The following is a 24,001-nucleotide window of genomic DNA, read 5'->3' as shown; positions in this document are numbered from 1 at the left end:
TATGATTATGATTAAAGATGTTGAGACTTTTAAGCATGATTTTGATTCTCATGGTTTAGAAATATAAGTTTACAGGCATGATATATGTAGGCTATGACAGAAGTAGTATGATCCATCAAAGGTTTTGAAGTATCCATGTTAAGTATTAGAAATCTAAGTTTGAAAGTTTGAAGATTCAGCCAATAGAAATAAGAGTTAAAGCACTAGATGGTGTGCACTCTGACTATGGGGATGCCCATGCAGATTCAAAGTTGGTAAGCATTCAAGTATTATATGATGACTATTAGGGCTATAGAAAGATAGGGTGTAATTCAGAAGGTAGTGTTAGAAGTTGGTTTTACGCTTTTAGGTGTAGTCATTCGGGCTAAGTTCTATTTTTCATGTGTATTTTTATGTGCTAGACTCTAGAGCAAAGTGAGTGCAATTTAGGTTAGAGTTAATTTAGTGGTTCACAAACTTAGATTGATGGCTTAAATCTAAGAGGGAGATGATAGAACAAGTAACTGAGTCAAGCTTTCAGATTCTAATAGCTGTACCAGTAAGTTGTAGAATAGCTGTGAGAGATATTGATGCTTGACCCAATCTTATTTTAGTATTTTAAGTTGTCCCAATACCTTCTCATGCTTTATGTGTTAGTTCCATGATCTTAATTCCTGTTCATGCATATGATAGATATATGTACTCTTTTAGTTCCCAAAAGGAGGAGTTCCAGTTCTTTCAACAGTTGGAGTCACATTCCATAAGTTCTGAACTCCAAATCTGGGTCATGCAGCTCATGACTCATGTACTCAAGCTTTACTGTATGTTCAATTCAAGTGCTCAAGCAATACTTTTAATGAGCAGCGAAATTCAAATTTGTATCATGCATGTCCTTGGGTTAGACCTCTTTGATAAGTTCATGATATTAAGTGCTCTATTCCTCAGGCCTTAGATGAGTGCCCAAGTTATGCATGGTATTCCTTCATGCTACAGGTCCTCGTTTTCTAACCTTTCAGTGACCTTTTCCTTAGGTAAAAAATAGTGATGATGAGCAGTTGTGTAGATAAGAGAGTAAATATGTCATGTTGGGGAAGATGGTCGTATGCTTGCTTTATGTAATTCTATGAGTCTTAATAAATATTGAGTAAAGTTTTTGTATATGACCTGGTTAGTTCAACATATGTTACATATTTCTTCTTAAGAGTGGTGCATGGAAGTTGTTCTTGATAGAGGTTTGTAGGTTGTGACAAGGGTGTTTTATGGGATTGTGTTTAGAAGTGCATATGTGGTTATAGAAGTAGGCTTGAAATTCATGTTTGTATATATCTGGATGAAGGCACTGTACGTTAGTAAATGTCTAGTATGAGGTTGAATGTGGTTGTTTGAGTGGTAATGAGAATTTTGAATGAGATGAGAAGTTGTGAAGTGTAGGATGTGTTGAATTATGGTTCAGACTAGTATTATAATGTTATGTGGTATATCCTATGATGGTAGGTTAGGCTTGAAGATGGTAAGGAATTAGAAAATGGATCAATGAGTATGGTCTTTAAGGGAAAGGAATAGTTGAGATAATATTTTAGAAGTATGTCTAAGCTTGATAGTAAGGTGTTGCGTTATCTAAGACCCGAAAATTCTATCCCAGTCTATGATTCAAAGGGGTCTATGTTCAAAGCTATAGAGTCGTATAAATATTGTAATCTCTCATTCAAATGCCCTTTTAAGATCATGCCCAAAGTTCTTTGCTCCCCCATATCGTTAGAACTGCCTAGGAGGGTATTGATGAAATCCTCCACTTGAGTATGAGTATCTAGTATGATTCAGTTTGGATAGCCAGCAGTCCAGTTTAACAATTAGACAGATAGATTTCTATATTTTTCCATTTATTGAACTAGTTTGGTCTTACTACCTAAAGTTTCATAAGTACGTTTATTCCAGTAAATAGTTGTTCGCACCCATGAAAATTTGTGAATTCAGCTCAGTATATGTATGAGGCATCAGTTTTAGAATTCAGATATCTAGTCATGATTCAGTGCGTAAGTATTCACGCAACGATCTTCATTTTTCCAAGTGTTTCAGCTTAGACAGTGTAATACCCATTGTGTAATCTTAGCCTTGTTTTATCATGATTTATGCCTGAGTAAACTAGAACTTTGCAATCTATAAGTACGATCACACCATGAGCACATCAAGAAAGTTCTAAACTCTCAGCATGAGTCAACTCCTTACGATAAGTAAAGACAAGTTCAGTCGAAGGTGATAGTCTTCCTTCATTCATCTCCTTTATAATCAAAGATTCAGCTATATAGTTATTCTGATTATCAGTTCGTCCACTCACAATAGTACTCAAGGGTTTAGAATGAGGTAGAATCAATTTAGCAAGTTATTTCAGCTATGCACCCTCAGTTTTCCTTTGTATTTTTAGCCTAGCTAGCTACATTCGAGGATAAATGTTCCCAAGGGGGAGATATTGTAATACCCCAAACTTTCCTTAAGCCTAATTTTGTCTCTATAAGATTGAGAAATGACTTCTAAAGTGAGTAATGTTTAAATCATATAGAATACTCCGAATTTTGACTTTTTATCGCGTGGGAAATTGAATTATCTTTCCAATTATATAAGATTCGTCCAAATCTGATAACCGGACAAGAAGTTATGGATAATTGAAGTTCCTGTCATAAAACACCGTCATTCAGAACCATAGTGCGTTGCAGAGAAGATTAATATCCCAATTGTCAGTTTCCAGTAGACTAGCATAATTGTGGCACGTCGCGCTGAAGTTTCAGGTTCCAACCAGTGGGACAACGCGATGGCTCTGCATTGCGGTGACCCTCAGATTCCCATTCGTCAATTTCCAGTGAGCCACCGCGATAGTGGTGCGTCGTGGTGGCCCATAAAATCAGGCTTCCAGTTATATTTTTCTACTTTTGTCAAGGGTTAAATGGGGGGTATTTTGGACAATTATCCTATCCCCAATCCGACCAAAAAATAAAATCTTTCAAATTACGAAGCTCTTTATGCCCTAAATCCTCATTCGCTTCAAAAAAAAAAAAACCTAAGCATCCAAATCCTCTTTAGAGAAACTCAAGACTTCAGCATAGTTTTTTCAAATTGAGTCAAGATTCAAGACCCCCAAGTCAAAAACTTCAATAACCCTCATTCAAGAGTTCCAATAACATCTCAAATGCAAGTTGTTAATCCAAGTTTATCAATGTAAGGTATGCGGGGTTTGAACAAAAATAATCCTTGTGTGATTGTGCGCAAAAACTTCTTTTAAGATATAAATTTCTGAATTTTACTATGATTTCCATGAACATCAAGTTAGGGTTTATACCCATTACCATTATTTGCAAGATAATGTGATTTCCCATGGTTTAAAAGTTGAATTACATGATTTTTTTTATATTTTTGGGACTATTTCCGATTTTCCAGAGTTTAAGATGATTATGAATGTTTTATTATCAAAGCATGAATTTTGAGATGTTGAAATCATGAAATTCATATTATGAGTTATTTTTCCAACATCTTGATTAGATGATTGTAAGCTTTTTAAGATGATGGTTGAGCATGAAGTTTAAATATGATTTTGATGCATTAAAGCTTTACATTTTGAGTCATAAGTACAAGTGATGAGTCTAAACTTGAGTTTGAACTATGGGACACTAAGCCCTACTTGAGAATTTCAATTTGATGAACTTTTGTGCTATAAGCACCTATGATTTGAGTACTTTGAGATTTTTGAGAAATATTTGACCTTTTTGGTCCTAATAGAGTTGGAATCTACAATGATATTCTATCAAAACAAATAGTAATACAAGTTGGTCTTCAGTATAGACCCTTGAGTTCTTTTAGATGGATTTCCTAAGAGTTCTGAGCTGAGATGAGAGTAGTATTTTGAATCGATTTGGGTATGATTCCCAGGTCTCATACCCCAGAACTACATGCCACCGTAGGACTGAGATTTATAGGCCTAAGGCCAAGATAGTGATCACTGAGTTGAGGTTATACTCCCTGACAAGAGTATGATACCTCTCCCCAACGTATGGTTTCTTCCTTAGGAGGATAATACATTGGACTCCATGTATCTCACATGGTTTATGTCGGTTAGAAGAAACTCCCGAGTGTCCAAAGTTATGTAATTCTAAGAGTCACAGAGTTCCCAAGTCTTAAAGTTTGAAAGAGTCCTGAGTCCTTGAGATTCAAAGAAGTTTTACTCTCCATGAGATAAAAGTATGTGTTTGAAAGTATTGTTTAAATTTCCTTTAGCCTTCAAGTATTGAGAATAAGATGGAGAATTTAGATTTTAGAAGTAAATAGAATGACTCATGAGATTTGTACTCTATGCTTCATTATACATGATTTATGAGATTCAGATTTCAACTTTTACTCAAGCTATGTGAGTCATTTATATCAGCATGCATATTTTCTATAAAGATTGATGATATTGTTTACTTATTGCATTGCACCCCCATATACTTAGTACATCCTCAAAGTGCTAATCTACATATAAGTCTATGTGATACATTGTCTCATAATATAGGTACAAGTTATAGTATGTGCAGTCAAAATCAGATAGATGCAAATTCCTGCCAGCAGATGATGAGTCCTCCTATTTCGGGGACTTCAATTAGATTTACTATTTTCCTTTACTCTCTTATTCTTATGTATTGATTAGTAATAGTTGGTGTCACGTCCTTTCTATCTATAGTCAGTATTTAGTAGAGTCTTCATAGACAGTCAATAGAGTTAATGTATTCAGTTTTAGTTTTCGTTGTAAAAGCAGAGTTATAATCATGTGAATTCAGTTTTGTATTGATCAGATTCAGAAAAGAGTCATCTTCCGCTGATATTGTACAAATTTATGCATTTTATTCAGTCGCTTATGAGTTTGCCTGTAGAAAGGTTAGCTTGGGGTCACTTGTGACCCTAAGCGCCGTGTGACGTCTCGGGACCCATTTTTGGGGTGTTAAATATCGAGCCTTAATGTTCCTAAAATAAGATCAATGGGAGGTTCACAACTGATATACTATCTCAAAGTTCTACCAATCTTAATTTCATTTCTCGAATCTACCCGATTGACACATCCCTCGATCTAGGCATTTTAAAAGTGTCACATTTCTTTTCCAAATCAATGTTCCTGAATGGTACCAATATCTCATAAATGTCTATATATGCAATGAGTATATAATGCTCACTATTAAATTAGTATGATGATATCCAATCTTTTCAATACGCATACAGGTGAGCTCAAAAATCAACTCTATATGTCAATAATTCATAATATCAGTTATAGTTGGGCACCATTGGAATAAACATGCATGTAAAACATCATTAATATCATATCGATTCATAGCTCAAACATTTATATCATGATAAAAGTAAACACTGCTAAATAAGGTCTGTAATATCTATTCAAGCCCCTTCACGGGCATTACATTAAGAAACAAGGAAGTCAAATGCACAAATAAAGCCAATGATTTCAAATAAAGACCCCACACAACAACTCGTAATATGAAACATCATAAGTCACCAAAAACAAAAAATAATCACCCATACAAGCATCACACAATATATAATAGCTTAAAAATCACACATCATAGTTATTTTCTCCAACCCATAGCATGCCTTACTTATTCATGAACTACCCAGCCTTTTCTGAAGGAAGTTAATCCATAACCAATCTCAAAGCGTCGAAATCTAATCCTAAAATCCTTCATCATGAAACCTTTCCCTTGTGAACGGACTCGTAATCAACTGCAATATTCAAATATAGCATCTACATGTTAAAAAGAAATCTAATGATATCCATATAACTCATATTTAAGATGGATCCAAAATGAGTTAAAAAATGAAAGAGATAAAACTAAAATTTTATTTTATAAATACATTCCCCAAGGTAAAAGGAATCTATAGTTGAAAAATCGTGCAAAAACAAGTTAAAAACGTGGTCCAAAACAAACAAAAATTATTTTGAATCTTTTTCAAAAAAAAAATCATCAAAATTCCATGTTAAAAAAAAGATTAAGGATTATTTTGATGATTATAATTCAATGTAAAGTAATAAAGTTAAGGTCTTGGAGCTTAACCAAGCTCAAATGGTGATGAAAACCCTAAAAATTACTCAAACCTGAAGCTCAAAGTCCAAAAATAGTGGAAAATTGTGAAAATAGAGTTTGTATACTAGCGATGGCTACTTAAGAGGCTATTTGACCACTTAAGGGACCATTTCTTAAGTGGATTGGAGTTAATAAAATGAAAAAGCCACTAGACTGGCCATCACTTAAGTGGTTAAGTGCTGCTAAAGCGAATGCCGCTTACATGACCTTTTGCCGCTAAAGTGGCTACCCTAGATATCAACATGTATTGATATTGGTGAAAGCCATCAACACTCCAAATAAACCCTCATGATTTGATCGATACTCTACATAAATAAATCATATATGCTACCAGGCTATTTTCGATGTTCCAAACTCATTGGAAATGTTGGATTTTTGAAAATAGATCATTTTCAATAAATTAACCCCATGGAATCCCTTAAAGGTATAATTTACTAATTTTTAAAATAGAGGATCGAAATACAAACTAAAGGCTCCGACCCTGTACCAACCTCGCTAATAACCCAAGTTCATATTACCAAACCTAATGGAACTATCCAAATTGCCATCCAACACTCAAAACAACAAATATTGACTGAAGTCAACTATATGGATTTTAAAGCCTCTAAAAATTACATATTTTACCAAATCATTCCTGATTACATCAAAAACTATGCCAACCATCCCATACCTTAAGATAAATATGTCAAAACTAGAAAGGAAAAATGGTCAAATCACATCAAAAGTAAAATTTCACAAATCAGGTCATCACAATATCCACCACTAAGATTCTTATTCGCCCTTGGACTAAAAGGCAAGGAAATATTAAATTGGTAAAGAGCTGATGATAACTACTATGCATGTCAGACTTGACCTCCTAAGTAGACTTCTCAATAGGATGTTGTATATACTAAACCTTAACCACAAAAATATGTCTAGAATACAACCATCTAACATCTTTGGCCAAAATAGACATAGACTCCTCTACAAATATCAACCTCTCATTCAACTGAACTGAGTCCCAACAAAGCATGTGAGACTCATACAAAATAGCGTTGAATCATAGATACATGAAAAATTTAATGAAAGGATGAAAAGTATAGAGGTAAGGCTAACTCATAAGTAACCTCCCCAATTGTTCGAAGAATCTCAAATGGCCCGATGTACCTCAAGCTAAGTTCTCTTTTTTTCTCAAACCACATCGCACCGTTCATGGTAAATATATAAATAAAGACTCAATCAGCAATCTTAAATATCAAGGCAAAAAACTTGTGGTCCGCATAAACCTTTAGCCTACTCAGGGCTGCCCAAAGCCTATCCTAAATCACCTGAACCCTGTCCTGGTCTAACCTCAAAATTCTCAAACCAGCTAATACGAGATCGACAATGCCTTGAAAGGTGTCTTCTCAATACTCGAATGGTAGCTATTATTATAAGAAAAATATGCTAAGGATAAATGCTACTCCCACAGACCTCCAAAGTCCATGACACATGCGTGGAGTATATCCACTATAACCTGAATAATCCACTCTTACTATCCATTGGTCTCGAGTGGAAAGTTATGCTAAAGTAAACTTGAGTAGGTCAAAATGAGTAACCAATTTCTTATCAAATATCTGCCAAAATCTAAAAGTGAACACTGAGCCTTTACCAGAAATAATAGACATGGTTACCCCATAAAGATGAACTATCTCACAAACATAGATACAAGCTAACCTCTTAATACTGAAAGAGATCTAAATATATATGGAATTAGTCCCATTTGGTAAATCGATCCATGATAACCCAAATATTATAAGAACCATGAGAATTATGAGTCAAGCTACTTACAAAGTCCATAGTGATTTACTCCCACTTCGACTAAAGAATGGATAATCTCTAAAGCAAACCACCTGATCTTAGATACTCACCTTCACTTACTGATAACACAAGCAATGAGCTACAAAGTCTGCTACATCCTTCTTCATACCACCCCACCAATAACATTGCTTCAAATAATGATACATCTTGGTTACCTCTGGATAGATAAAAAATCCAGAATAATGTATTTTCTCCAAAATCAATCTCACTTATCCACCAGCTCTTAACATACAAACTCACCCTCTAATCCTCAAAACACCATCAAATCAAAAGATTTAACTTATCCTCGTCACTCAACACCTTATCTTGAATCACCCTCAAACTATTATCATCAAATTAGTGAGCTTAAATCTACTCTATCAAAGAAGATCTAGCATCAACAAAGGCTAAAACATGCTTGTGTGTCAAAATATCAAGCCTAACCATCTGGTTAGCTAAAGAATGAACCTATAAGGATAAAGGCCATGCTTGGGTCAAGAGATTAGCTAAACTACCCATCTAGTTGACTTCAATATTTGCAACCACATTAGCTTTACACAGATGATAGAGAATAGTTAGGTCATAATTCTTAAGCAACTCAAGCCAATGACGTGACCTTATATTAAGATCTCATTGATTGAAGAAGAACTAAAAGCTATGATTATCTGAGAAAATATTACAAGGTACTTCATACAAGTAATGATTCTACAACTTTAACATAAACACCACGACTGTCAACTCCAAATCATAGGTAAGGTAATTTTTATTTTTGGGTATTCAACTGACGATAGGAATAAGTAATCACCTTACATTAATACATTATCACAACCCCTAAACCAATACCCAAACCATCACAAAGTATGGTAAAACCCACAACTTTATTGGCTAAAGTCAAAATAAAGGCTAAAGTCAACAACTCTTTAAGCTTTTAGAAGCTCTTCTCACATGCATTCGATCACTAAAATACCAATTTTTCTGAGTCAATTTGGTCAAAGGATCTATAATAGATGAGAAGCCCTCTACAAAGCACCAATAATAATATGCCAAACCAATGAAACTTTGAATCTCTACTGGAGAAGTAGGTGTAGCCCAATCACAAAACCATTGTTATCTTGGTTGGATCAACTATAATGCTATCCTTGGTTACCACATGACCTAAGAAAGAGATAGACTCCAACCAAAACTCACACTAAAAAAATTTAGCATATAACTTCTCATAAAGAAACCTCTAGAGTACAATCCTCAAATGCTTCACATGATCATCTTAAAATAAATAAAGATGTCATCTATAAATATAATCACAAAAGAGTATAGATACGATTAGAATACTCAGTTCATAAACTCCATGAACGTTGTAAGGGCATTGCTTTATAGAAAATACAATACATAAAGGAGACATCAAAGATAAAAAAATGTTGGAGTATTTCATATATTTCAATCATCATAATAATGCCCTTTAAGTAGGCAATGTAGGTATATAAAATTATTCATCTTGTGATCATCAGAGTCCTATCCAATTACTAATACTACAATCACAATATGTGGTATATTCATATTGAATCACAGAGTCCTAATAATACTATTTTATATAGTCTTAACAGATAACACATTTAGCTAACACAGTTTTATGCTAACTAGTCAATTATATCTTAGTTTCTAACACTTTCCCTTAAGCTATTGGGAAGAGGATCATACACTCCTAGACAGCTTTGAAAATCTAAAAATTATTTCTTGGTTAATGCCTTAGTGTGGATGTTAGTTAGCTGATCTTAAGATTAAATAAAATATGTAATAATTTAGCCTCTAGCCATATTTTCCCTAATAAAGTGATAATCCATCTCAACATGCTTTATTCTATTGTATATAGGGATTCACAGTCATGTGTAATGCACTGATATCATAAAATAATATTGGAACTATGGAAAGTGAGACACCCATGTATCAACGAATATAAGTTATCCAAGTGATTTTTAGTACAGTTGATGCCATTGCCCTATACTTTGCTTCAACACTTGATCTTGCAACTATTTGCTACTTCTTAGAGGTCTAGGAAATATAGTGAGCACCTAAATAGATTGAATACCCTTCAGTTGACCTTCTTGTTGTAGCATAACCTCCTAATTTACATCCAAGTATCTATACAGTCTTAGAGTTCAAGGTGAAATCAGTTTAAGTCCAAGTTGAGCTGAGCCTTTGACATACCTTAGGATTCTTTCAACAACTTTAAAATGCTCACTATTAGGAGTTTGTATAAATTAGATAACCAAAGTCACTGTATCAGTGATATCTGGTCTTTTTAATGAGACACTGAAGAATTCCAATAATACTCATGTATAATGTAGCATTGGAAGAAATTTTTTTAGCTTCTAGGAAACCATGCTTTTGTGCAAATGGTTTGCTCACTGGTCTGTCGATGGGCATATCAATCTTCTTAAGTAGTTCTGTAGCATACTTTCTTTAATTAAGATGAATACTACCATCAAAGCATATAACCTCAACCCCAAGAAAGAAATGCAATTGGATAAGATCCTTCATTGCAAAATCCTTTCCAAGTTCTTTAATTACTTCTTAGATATGTGCAAGAAAGCTTTATGTAATTACTATATCATCTGGATATAGAAGGAAAAGGATAGTACCTTTTATGTGGTGAAGGAAAAATAATGATAAGTATGATTTTTTGTATTTGAACCCAAAATAAAGTAAGTGTTAGCTGAATATATCAAACCAGGCCCTAGTCTGCTTAATTCCATACCATGCTTTTATCGAGGAACATACATGATATGGATATTGTGGGTCAATAAAGCCTGGTGGTTGTATCATATAGACCTCTTCCTGGAGTATCCCATACAATAGTGCATTTTTGACATCAAGCTGTATAATGGGCAAGTGTAATCTGACAACCTTTAATAACACCACTCTTATACTTGTGGCGTTGGCCATAGGACTAAAGATCTCTTCAAATTCAATCCTATGAAGATGTGAGTACCCCTTGGCAATCAATTTGGATTTGTGTCTATCTATAGAACCATCATACTTGAGCTTATTCTTGAATACCCACCTTGATCCAACCACCTTCATATCATTAATTCTAGGCTCTAAAATCCTTGTCTGATTTTTGTATAGGCTTTCATTTCTTCCTTTATGGCTGTATATTAGTGTGGTAGTATATCGCTTTATGTATAGTTATAGGCCCAATGTTTGCTACTCTATTTGCTGCTATCAAGGTTATAGGAGGTGCAACTTATTTACTCTTTGACCTTGTCACCATGTGATGCCCACTAGCACTATCAGATGTTTTTGCTTTTGAGGCATATTTTGTGGTTTGAAGAGGTGGTGCTTCTCCAATATTCTACTTGTTCGTTGTGTTGAACTATTTTGGCAAATCATCTTCTGGCTGTATTTCTGTAGAGTCTTGATCTTCCAAACTCTCATGATTCTTTCTCTCACCATATGTTCTACTTTCTAGAAAATATCATTAATCTAATCATGATTGCTTTTTGATAGACCATCACCTTCATAACTAATCTGAGCATGTACTGTTTGTTGAAAGATTCCTCCTCTTAACATACGAAATAGTATGTATTTTTTGTTGATAATAATACAAGGTACACCTTGTTATATCATCTTTCTTAAGTTTTAAAAAATAGTTGAAAAATAATTTTCCAAACCAATTAAGATTTTCTAGTGTGACGGTGGTGGAGAGTTTATCAATAATTTGTTAGTCAAACATTTGGAAAATTATGGCATTATCAGACAATTGTCTTGCCCACATATTCCTAAACAAAATGGAATTTATAAAAAGAAGCACAAACATATCGTAGAAACTATGCTAATACTGGTTTTTCATGCAAATCTGCCATTGTTCCTTTGGGTAGATTCCTTTCTCAAAGCAGTGTTTCTAATAAATAGACTTCTATCCTCAGTTTTGAAAAATGAGATACCTTTTGTTAAGCTTCATGGAACATCACTAGATTACAACAATATTACAAAAGTTTAAAGGTCTTTTGTTGCAGTATTATTCATATCTTAAGATGAGACGAAGTTTTCACCAAAAATTTATCTTTATGTGGTTATTGGTTATAATAGTCTATACAAAGGCTACAGGTGTTACCAACCATCAACTAGGAGAGTGTTTGTCTCTACATATGTGATCTTTGATGAAAACACACTTACCTATGTCCAACCAAAACAACCCGCTCCAAATAATTTCACTCACTTAGCTACTTTTCTTAAGTCTTTTTATGATATGCAAGGTAAGTCTTCAAATGCAATTGGTGCTATCAATTTCAGGAGAAGTAACACACACTCCTCCACTACAAATTGAGACTGGTGAACATGCTGGTGAACATAAAACTTAATCCATTGTGGAGAAGTGTGTTACACTTCCCCTGCATTGATAGCACCAGCTGCATTTAAGGACTCATCCTGCACATCAGAAAAAAGACTCAAGGAAAGTAGCTAAGTGAAATTATTTTGCTATGTACATACCATGTAGAAAATATAGTTTAGAAAGGAGATAGAGAAGCTAATAAAATAATTGTGTGTTTCATATATTTCAATCATCAGAACAATTGAGTAGCTCTAGCACCTATAGATCCACTAACACCACCCCAACCACTTTGTAAATCACCTCTCACTAAAAAAATTAGAATAGGGAAAAGCTTAAGCTATAAAATCTGCTGAGTGGGTTCATATATATATATTGGGGATAGTACTTGGACAAATGGCCAACTACATCACATACAAGAAACCCTCTAGGACCTGACTCAATCTGAGGGGGCATATATGAACTAGGATGACCACCCTAGCCCAAGAACTGAAATTGAAACCTTTACTAGTATGACCTAATGCCTGAATACCTAAAGCCAGAAATCCTAAATGTCTGCCATCCATTTTCTGTATAGCGGTCTAAACCGGTATACCATGATAACCACAAAAACCTACTCAAGAAATAACTACTGGAAGAAGCGGGACCACTAAATTCACTCTAATGGTGCTCCTCTTACTGCCTCCTCGAGTAGCCTGAGTAATAGACCCGGTCAACTTGGCATGTTTAATATACTCTAAAAAGAAGCCCCTGAAACAACCATAAAGGTAGTAGCCAATTGATAAGGACCCTTTAATAGCCAATTGATAAGGACCCTTTAACCCCTTCATAAAATTACAGATCCTCTCTAACTAAGTAGAAATGCTATTAGTTGAATACCTAGATAGAGTATAGAAATGTGCCTCATACTCAACAATTGTCAGGGAGACCTACTCCAAATAATCAAAATCATCACCTATTTGATATCTCAAGTTATATGATATAAATCTCTCCAAAAAGACTCAGAAAGCTTGATACAAGTCACAACAATCAAATCGGAAGGACTATAACTGGATAAATAGCTCAACTAATCCTTAGCTAGATCCGTCACCTGATAGGTGTATAAGCAACTCGGTATGACTCAGGGGATCTAAGATTATGTAACTTCTCCTAGAAGTCAATCAAAACTTATAAGAATCCTTTCCAATCACTCCACTAAACTCTGGTGGAGCCAAATAACTAAATCTATAAAACCTCCTCTAATCATCAGAAGATATCACTATACCCAAATGTAACACCCTATGTTTTTGGGCTAAAATTCGAACCACTATTCCTATGTGTCTAAACTTAAAACCAATGATTTATATATAAATATAATTGTCCTGATAATTTACTTAGTGTGTAAAGTACTTTTGAGGGGAAGAATAATCATAGAAAGCACTTAGATCGAGGTTGAGTTAAGAACTTTTATTATCGACCAAATTTTGGTATTCGATCCTACCAGGGTAAACTTTAAACGTGTATAACATCTGGAATATGGAATTTTAGAGCTCAATATCCCCCAAATTAATGATAATCACGTCCTCTTTTTAGCATCACAAATTTGTCTTTATCCGATACCCAAGTAAAAAGTTATGAGCTTATTCATAAGGAACCAGTGAGGGTGCGACATAAGGGCGTGGCACGTCCTCTGTGCTCGATGATAAGAGTGTGGTACGCCCTATATGCTTCCCATTAATGGCATGCCATACCTCTATTCCTAGAGATACTAAAACCTATATTTCTATTATGTTTTTTATTGGCAAACTAGTCATTTATGTCCTAAATCATCCTATAACAAATACTAGCATGATTTCATCATCCCATAACCCCAAAGGCCCAACTTTCATAGGGAGTGAAGTGATTAGATTTAGGATGCCACTAGGTGACTAACCCATCTTTTCGATGCAACTTCTTTCTACTTACCTATGAGACTACTCGGAAAGAGGCTTTCTACCAATACTAGAGTGGGATAAGTCAACCTTGCCTTAGGTCAATACCTTACCCTACTCGGGAAAGAAACAAACTTTTTTAATAATCTCTTATGATTGATTCACTACCTCTAGCATTGACTTACTTCTTACCTGACATATCCCTCTCCTCCCAAATTCCTAGGAACACCAGATAAGGGTTCTTCTAAAAAAATTCAACTTCCAAGGCTTCAAATTCAACTTTCTTGGCAATGTTTTCCTACTAATTTTTTCATCAAAGGTATGGGAAACGAGTTCAAGTGTTCATATAAATTCCAATATAGGGTTAAATCTTCAAAGTTAAGGATTTAAGCTTTTCCCTGAATTCCTTCCATAAAAAAGGAATGTATTATTCCCTAAATTGATTTTATATAGAAACATGTATTTAATTGTCATCCATGTGGTTTAATTTTTGGATTTTGAAGATAGGTTAAGGGGTTTGAAATGGTTATTACATGAATTGAATTCCCATAGTTTTGAATTGATTGTTGTGCTATATTTTCATGATTTTGAACTAATTAAATGCATAGGTGTGGGAATTAGAATGGGGAACATGGGTTTCCCCAAGCTTTATGATTTAATGGTTTGGAATTGGCTTTAACCTCAACCCAACTAGTGAAATTGGTTTTGGAACATGGATATACATATAATGTACATAACTTTGAAGCCTTGTATTGCATAAAAGGTTAATGGAACTTAAATTTATTTATGAAAGGCCTTGGTGGCCACAGATTAGTTTAAAATTAGAACTTTGGAGTAATTTTGGATAATTAGTTTTAGAATTACATAATAGATTTGACTTGCAAGCTTAACTTTAATTGGTATGATGATACCAAAGGTAAATGCCTAATTCAAAGACTCCTCGGTTAATGAATGAGAATGTGTGTAAACGGTTTTAATTTGGGATTAAAGAGGGTTGTGTAGCTCACTGTGGAAGGTGGAGGTCCCGAGGGGACTGATATTGAAACCCACATTTGCCGGTATGGGGGTCAATAGAACCATGTGTTAAGGTCACACTTGATATGACACGACCCAACCTAGGTCCTAATCATGTCGGGTATCTCAAGTTCAACTAGGACCGGACACCACCCCAATACCCCTCCCCATTGACCACCCTGCACCTCATGTCGGATGAATTCTAAACATATAACCAGATAAAATAATAATAATCTAAAGGCCATAGAGCAAGTATATAATCATAACCAAATGGCCACAACCCAATGTCCAACCATTACCAATCCCAATGCCAATACAAATACCAAGGCTTACAATAATAGCGACACTTCCCATGCTCATAGTAGTCTGACAAAGCCTCTAACCAGAATCAAAGAACATCTGGTCGGGACATGCCCCCGACCATAGCCAAAACCAAAACCAATGAAACAACAATAATGAAAAGAAGTCCATAGCATGAAATGGAGCCTTTGGGAATATGGAATCTCACCACTTTATTCTGACTCAAAGCTGTCCCCGAATCCAAGTCACTGAGAAGGAGGAAGTGTAATATGGCCAATTCCTTCATCGCATGGGTATTTATTGCTGCATAAAACCACCTAGGTCTATATGGGTTTAGCTCCCCCTGCTGAAAAGGCCCCAGTGTGTGTTGGACACACGACCAGAGAAAAGAATCTGAGATGACTAGCACATCTCAAAAATATAAAGTGTGACATCATAAACACGGTCACCAAGACTACCCTCACATAAGCAAACATAAGTTTCTAGTGTTGGTCTCCCCAGGATCCCCACCTTTCACAACTTTGATACTTAACCACCTTTTATCCCATATTAAATCATTTACATATTTGCAACCATTTACCAAGGAATCTTTTATTAGGAATTAACCATTGGTATCGTCATACCAAAATTAGAGCTTGCAAGTCTATTACCTTATGCCGTATAAACCATTAAACCAAATTAGACTCTATCATTTCTTATCAACCAAAACCATTTATAATCAAACCATGGCAACTAAGGCCTTTCAAAAACCTTATGAAACCAACCAAAACCAATTCATATTTCTTTAACCATTTATACAATGCAAGGATTCAAGAATAGTCAAACTATGTGAAAAATCATTCTCATTGACAATTTCACAAACAGGTTGAGGGCATGCTATTAGCAGAGCCAAAATCATCAAATTTAGGGATCAACTATGATCCCCTTAATTAAATCACCATTCCCATCCACCCATATGTGAAAAACCATAATTTAAACAAGGAAAACCATAATTAAACCATGAGAAATAATATTCAACCATGAACATCCAAAACCCCCAACCTTTATTGCAAAACCATAATAATACCATGTAAACCATACACTAAAATACATGATCTTTGTAAAGTAATAGTGAGGGAAGAGTAACATTCCTTAGACACCAAGGAAGACAGAGAGAAGCCACCCTTGAAAGCCTTAATTGATTATCTGGATGAAATCGTAGCCCTTTGCTTCAAAGAGAGTTTGAGAGAGATTTTAAGGGTGTATGATTGGGAATAATAGGTTAATGAAGTCCCAAAAGGTGTTTTAAGTCGTGATGTCAAAGGAAGTTAAAAGGGGAAATGTCCAGAATTCCCCTAATTTAAAACTGTAAAAATACCTTAGGTGGTTATGAGTCGATCCCGTGACTCGTGACCACAACATACGAATCATATCATTGAGTTGTCACTAATACAATGAGTTGGATACCAACACACTGTCCACCATATGACTCCCTGATCCCACTTGTTACCAAACCATACAACTCGTATGTCTTTGTTGTACCCAAGATAGAATCCAAAGGGATTGACACTGGACAACATACAATTCAACTATACCACTCGTACCCTATCCTTACGGCTCTTAGTGAGCCACTTGTACTCAGAGCCAACTCAAGTCACAAAGTTTCTGATTTGATGAAGGATCATCCTAATGACCCATCACCACCCCTAATGACCCATACTACCAAGATGTAACCATAACAGAACCCCAACCACCATCAACTAGACACCTAATAATTTGGGTCACTTGAACTATACCCATACCATACAAATCATATGGTTAGATAGTCAATAGGTGCAGTGAGCTCAAAGCTTAGGAAATTTCAAAGGGCCAAAACCCAAGGTGTTTAAATTCTCCCCCACTTGGATCATTCATCCCCGAATGATGGGACAAAGCATTGACTAGTACGATCAAACTCCAAACGTCTCTACTCTGACCTTTAACTAAGTTAGGAAAGAAAGATGTTAAGAATAACAAATACCTTACGCATGATTTTTGGATTGAAAAAGAAAGATGGATACATGGACTTTATCTCTTCTTCAACTTACCAAGTAGCCTCTTCAATCTTGTGATTCCTTCATAGAACCTTTACCAAAGCTATGTCCTTGGTCCGCAATCGACAAACCTTCTGATAAAAGATTTCCGCTAGGACCTCCTCATAAGATAAGGATACAAAATACCAATATCCTTGATAAGGCATAATTTGTGACGAATCACCCATACACTTCCTCAACATAGACACATGAAATACTGGGTTAATGCAGCTCAAAATTGTAGGCAATTCCAATTTATATGCAATATTACCAACCCTTGTTAAAACTGTGTACGGCCCAACATATCGAGGACTAAGCTTCCTCTCCCTCCCAAACACCATCAATCCCTTCATAGGAGACATCATTAAGAACACCCTATCCCCAACCTCAAACTCTAACTCCCCATGCCTCATATCTGCATAGGACTTCTGGCGACTTTGGGAAGCTTTAAGCCATTCCTGAATCACCTTCACCTTCTCTATGGCTTGGTGAACCAAATACAGGCCAAACATCTCTGCCTCACCAACCTTAAGCCATCCATTAGAATACCTATACCTCCTACCATACAAGGCCTCAAACGGAGCCATCCCAATGCTAAAGTGGTTGCTATTGTTATATGAAAACTCTATAAGTGGCAAATTTTCAACCCAACTACCTCCATAGTCAATCACACAAGCTCTAAGCATATCTTCCAATGTATGAATAGTCCTTTCCAATTTCCCATCGAACTATGGGTGGAAAGCAATACTAAGAATCACCTTGGTTCCCATACCTTTCTGAAATGACCACTAAAAGTATGATGAAAAATGCGTACCACAATCAGAGATAATAGAAACAGGCACCCCATGCAACTTCATAATGACTTGAGGTACAACCTTGTATAATCCTCTTCACAAAATGTGTCCTCACTGCCAAGAAATAAGCCAACTTTGACATCTTATCCATGATGACCCAAATTGAATCAAACTGATTTCAAGACCAAGGAAAACCGATAGAAAATTTTATGTTTTTCACTTCCTACTTCCACATAGGTAGCTAAGACTAGCCACATCTTCATATTATTCCGCCAATACATCTTCTTAAGGTTATGATACATTTTCGTCGAGGATGACTAGCATAACGTGATTCATGCACCTCGGCTAAGATACTCTTTTGGAAACCATCTATGTAGAGAACACATAACCTCTCTTGGTACCGCAAGGTACCATCACTACTAATCTTAAAGGCCATTACCTTTTTCCCACCTACATCACCCTTGATCCTCATCAGGATTTGATCTAACACTTGTTTCTCCTTTACCTCAGCACCTAGGGACGACTATGCCACCTTTTTCATAAACATACTACCATCATTAGAGTCCAAGAGACGAACTCCAAGGTTAGCCAAATGGTGAATACCTTTCACCTATTCTAGCTTTCCCTCATCCATATAAGCTAGACTCACTATGGATAACCTACTAAGAGCATTAGAAACCACATTGACTTTACCTGGATAGTAGTAAAGACTCATGTCATAATCCTTAAGAGCTTGAGCTATCTACTTTGCTTGACGTTTAACTCTTTCTGATTAAACATATATTGCAGGATTTTATGGTCAAAAAAAATATCCACATGAACTCTATACAAATAGTTACACCAAATTTTAAATGCGAACACCACAACCAATAGCTCCAAATCATGAGTCGAATAATTCTTCTTATGCACCTTCAATTGTCTAGAGGCATAAGCTATCACCTTGCCATGCTGCATAAAGACACAACCGAGCCCCATACGGGATGTATCATAATAGACCACAAATCCATCCGTACCTTCGAGCAAAGTTAAGATTGGAGTAGAAGTCAACTTATCTTTTAGCTTATTAAAACTATCCTCACAAGCATTATACCTCAAAAACTTTACCTTCTTCTAAGTCAGTTTAGTCAACGGGTAGCTACGGAAGAGAAACTTTCCACAAACCTTTCATAATAACCAGCTAAACCTAAGAAACTCTGAATATCGGTTGGAGTTATAGGTCTAGGTCACTTCTTAATCACTATAACTTTTTGTGGATCCACCATGATCCTTTCACTAGAAATGACATATCCAAAAAAGTGTCAAAGTTTAACCAGAATTCACATTTCAAAAATTTAGCATACAACTATTGCTCCTTTAGGGTCTACAATACAATGCAAAGGTGATCGACATGATCCATCTCACTTTTAGAGTACATCAGAATAAAGTCTATGAACACAATGACAAAAGAATCTAGAAATTGATGGAAGACCCTATTCATCAAGTCCATAAATGCTGCCAGGGAATTAGTCAACAAAAAGAAATGACTAAGAACTAAAAATGCCCTTATCAGGTACAGAAGGCAGCCTTAGGAATATCCATCTCTCTAATTTTTAGCCGATGATACCCGGATCGAAGATCAATCTTGGAGAAAAATTTATGATATAACCCAAACCAGGGATTTATCGTAATGAGCATCCTAAGTCCAACGAGGATTAAGGACCACCTATATTATCCACACCAACCTCCAAATACACATACCCTGAGTCAGACGAATTTCAAACATATAACAAGATAACATAAATGTACTAACCCATACAAGTCCACCCATCCAGTACCCAACTAATAACCATACCAGAACCAAAGCAATAACAAAGTTCCTAACCATAACATAACATAAAAGGATGGAATAATCATAAATTCAGTCAAATGGTATCATCCCTAATACCAATGCAAATACTAAGGATGATACCAATACGGACACCTCCCATTCCAACCTATAGTATTTCCACAAAGCCTCTAACTAAAAGAAAAACAATATCCAGTTGGGACATGCCCCCAACCATAGAAAAAACAATATCCATAAAATGACAAAAGTAAATAAAGACATCTATAATATGAAATAGAGCCTTTCCAAATATGGAAGCTCACCACTTCAATCCAATAGATAATCTTAAATCCAATCACTAAGTAGGAGGAGTAAAATAGTAGGTTCCTATATCGCGTGGGGATACAACTGCCCGAAGATGGGTTAGCGGATGAATGCTAGCAAGTACACAAGTTAAGGATAAAATAATGCCAACCTTTAAAATCAAGTAAACCAACCAAATGCATTCATAACCATACATATATGTATAACCATATTGGGAAAGAGAATCAGATTTAGCATGTCTTAAAACCATTAACCTGGGTATGTGTAGCTTAACCGTCCAGAACCACCCATGGGCTATATGGGTCCAATGTAACCCCCTAAATGAGCCCCGATGTGTGTAGCCACATGAACTGGTGATACCATAAGATAAGGGGATTCCCAAGTACCCTTTGCTCTCTATGATACATATATATAAGTGTAACTTAGGGGATTCCTATGTACCCCTTATGGTCATCATGACCAATTCTCATGTCAGCAAACATGAGTTTCTAGTATTCTTTCATTAGACTCACACCTTTACAATTAAATATCACACCTCGCCATTATTTCCTAATTAAAATTGTTACCACACAACCAAGACCATTCCATTTATTATTAACCAAGGCTATTATAAGTGGTATCATCATTGACACTATAGCTTGCAAGTAATGTCCTTAGCCAACCTTTTATGAATAAGCGATTCCCATGTACCCATAGATTACATTATTGAGTTGACTTAGAGGATTCCCTTGTACCCAAAAACTATACCATTATTAAATTTTCTTGCGAGATTCCCTGGTACCCTATAAGGATTTTTAATTAACCATAACCATGACTACCAAACCTTACCATTTAACCATTCCAAACCATTTATTCCATTTAGGGACATTACCAAGTTATACCATGTAATAGTTCCAATAAAAGTACAACACTATAGTAAAAGTATTCTCATAGGCATTTTATCAAACATGTTGGGGGCATAGTGTTTCCAAAACCAAAACCAATTACCAGTTAACCATTCCTATGCAATCAATTGTCCAAACACCATTAAAGAATGTAATCCATAATTAAACATAGGAAAACCATAACCAAGCATTTATAACTAAGACCCCCTAACAAATAATTGAAAACCTAAAACCATACAACAATCATGCCATGAAAACAATTCATAAAACATGTCTTTAGTTTGAACAAAAAATGAGAGAGAAGTAACTTTCCTTAGATTACAAAGATGATAGAGAGAAATAACCCGTACAAGCCCTAAATTAATCCTCTAGATTAAATCCTAGCCTTTCTTTACCCAAGAGCCTTAGAGAGAATTTGTGTAAGAATTTAAAAATATACCCTAGATGCCACATGGTGCTTATGGTCATAAATGACCACAAGCTAACCCATGAAATGGCACCTGCCGTGAGTACAAAAAAGCTGATAACCAAGAACATGTGCAAAATTTAACTAAAAATGCCATAAGATTTTAAATACTAAAACATATGATTTAGATCATAGTTCTAAAAAACCATCTGAAAAATAATATCGAGAAGACTGTTAATGATAGCTAATAGATTGACTAACTATATAAGATAGTCTGACTGAGGAGTTGAGAGAGGGTTACCTTCTTTTGAGAGAATTCTGAATAGAATAATCAATTTTGCATTTTGGGACCTTTAATCCCGTATTATGGACTAATTGGGTAAAGGGAAAAGACCTAATTACCCTTGAAAAAAGTGACTGAAAGATAGAAATTAAGGGGGGGAGGGGGCGATAGAGCACGCATCGATGGCTCTACTATAGGCACCCCTACCAGTTGACTGGGTCACGTGATCTGATCTTATCCCGATGGTGCTACTATTTTGGGCTTTCAAACATGCTCGTATGCTTATCTAAAAATTCCAAAACTCAACTGAGATGTACCTTTGACATCCCTGAACATGAATCCACTTAAAAATTAACTTTTCAATATCGAGAAGGTCAAAAATAAAATCATCAAGGTTTAGGAGATTTAGAAGTGACTAAGTCCTAACACTTAATGATATTTTCTAAGTCTTTGACCCCTTTAACATACTATGGTGAGCTGAATTGAGCTAGGATCTTACAAGGTCTTACAACATCTTCCCCTTGGGAACATTCGTCCTTGAATGAGATTGGTTAAGCTGTGAGTGCTAAAGGAACTGAGATCATATAATAAACATGCATGACTGGAAACATAGTTAAATGACCAATTTTGAAACTTGATACATGGCTGAACTGATTTCGTGAATACATGCAAGGACATGAGAATGCTTATGAGGTTGAGATAAAAATGAGAGAGTCAACTTATAAGTACCCATTACTTCAAGATGGATCTTGTTTCATGGATAAAGGTTGAGAGGTTTAGTACATATAAAATTGGGGTATTACAACATCTCTCCCTTGGGATAGTTCATTCCCCGAATGATACTGACTTAGCTGAAATACTAAGGAAAGATAGATATGATATACATGGCACTTATGGACTGAATCATGATGGAATATCTGGAATCTAAAACATGATGCAGGGATTGAACTGGATTCACAATTTACATGGATGCGGATAAACTCTTTCTTAAAATGGCCGTATTCATGACACATCAAATAGTAAAACTAGATCGGAAGATGGAAAAATCATAGGAGCCTTTTTGTCTGAATACTAACTGAACTGCTGGCTAAATAGACAGAATTATACTGAAAGCTTATACTCAACTAAACATTCTACTTTAAAACTGCACTTCACTTGAGGCTACAAAAAATATTCATAAAGGCACTGATAACTCTACCTACTGAAGTCTGAGTTGAACTAAATTCTCTTAATATGTTCAAGCCTACTCGAATCTACAAAGTGCACACATAACACTGTAATACTAGACTGAACAATGAATTCAATACACCCAACATTTTTGCAACTTCTCATCTTATGAATAATTCTTATTATCACTTCAGCAACTACATTCAACCTCTTACTATACATTTACTAACGTGCAGTGCATTCATCCACATATATACAAACATGGAATTCAAGCCTATTATCATAACCACATATGTACTTCTAAACCACGACCCATAAAAGCATCTTCCATATATCTTCCAAACCTCTATCATTAACAACTTCAATGCACTACCCTAAGAAAACACACAAAATTTCAACTAACCATTAAATATATCAAAACTCGGCCTCAACCTTATTTCATACTTACTGCCTTAGCTAATACAAGCATACAACAATCTTTCATCAATGAGAAATGTTTACTTTCTCCCATCTAAGCAAATGTTCATTATTGCTAGCTTGACATAGGGAAAAGTAACTGAAAGGTTAGAGCATGAGGAGATGGAACATGAAACAATACTATGCATAACTTGACACTTTATTGAGAACTGAGAAATAAAGTATCAATATTATGGATTCATTACATAGATCAAAACTGAGGATATACATGACATAGTCTAAAGTTCGCTGATTATTAAGTGTGTAGCATAAGTCATGGGAACTTAGCATGCTATAAAACATGAATACATGAGTTATGAGTTGTGTAACCTGAGTTTGAAGTTCTAGAATTCATGGAACATAATTCGTAC

This window comes from Capsicum annuum, chromosome 1 (genome assembly GCF_002878395.1).
Source record: "Capsicum annuum cultivar UCD-10X-F1 chromosome 1, UCD10Xv1.1, whole genome shotgun sequence".
Classification (NCBI taxonomy): Eukaryota; Viridiplantae; Streptophyta; class Magnoliopsida; order Solanales; family Solanaceae; genus Capsicum; species Capsicum annuum.
The sequence above is the reverse complement of the archived record's forward strand: the minus strand, read 5'-3'. Positions refer to the sequence as shown.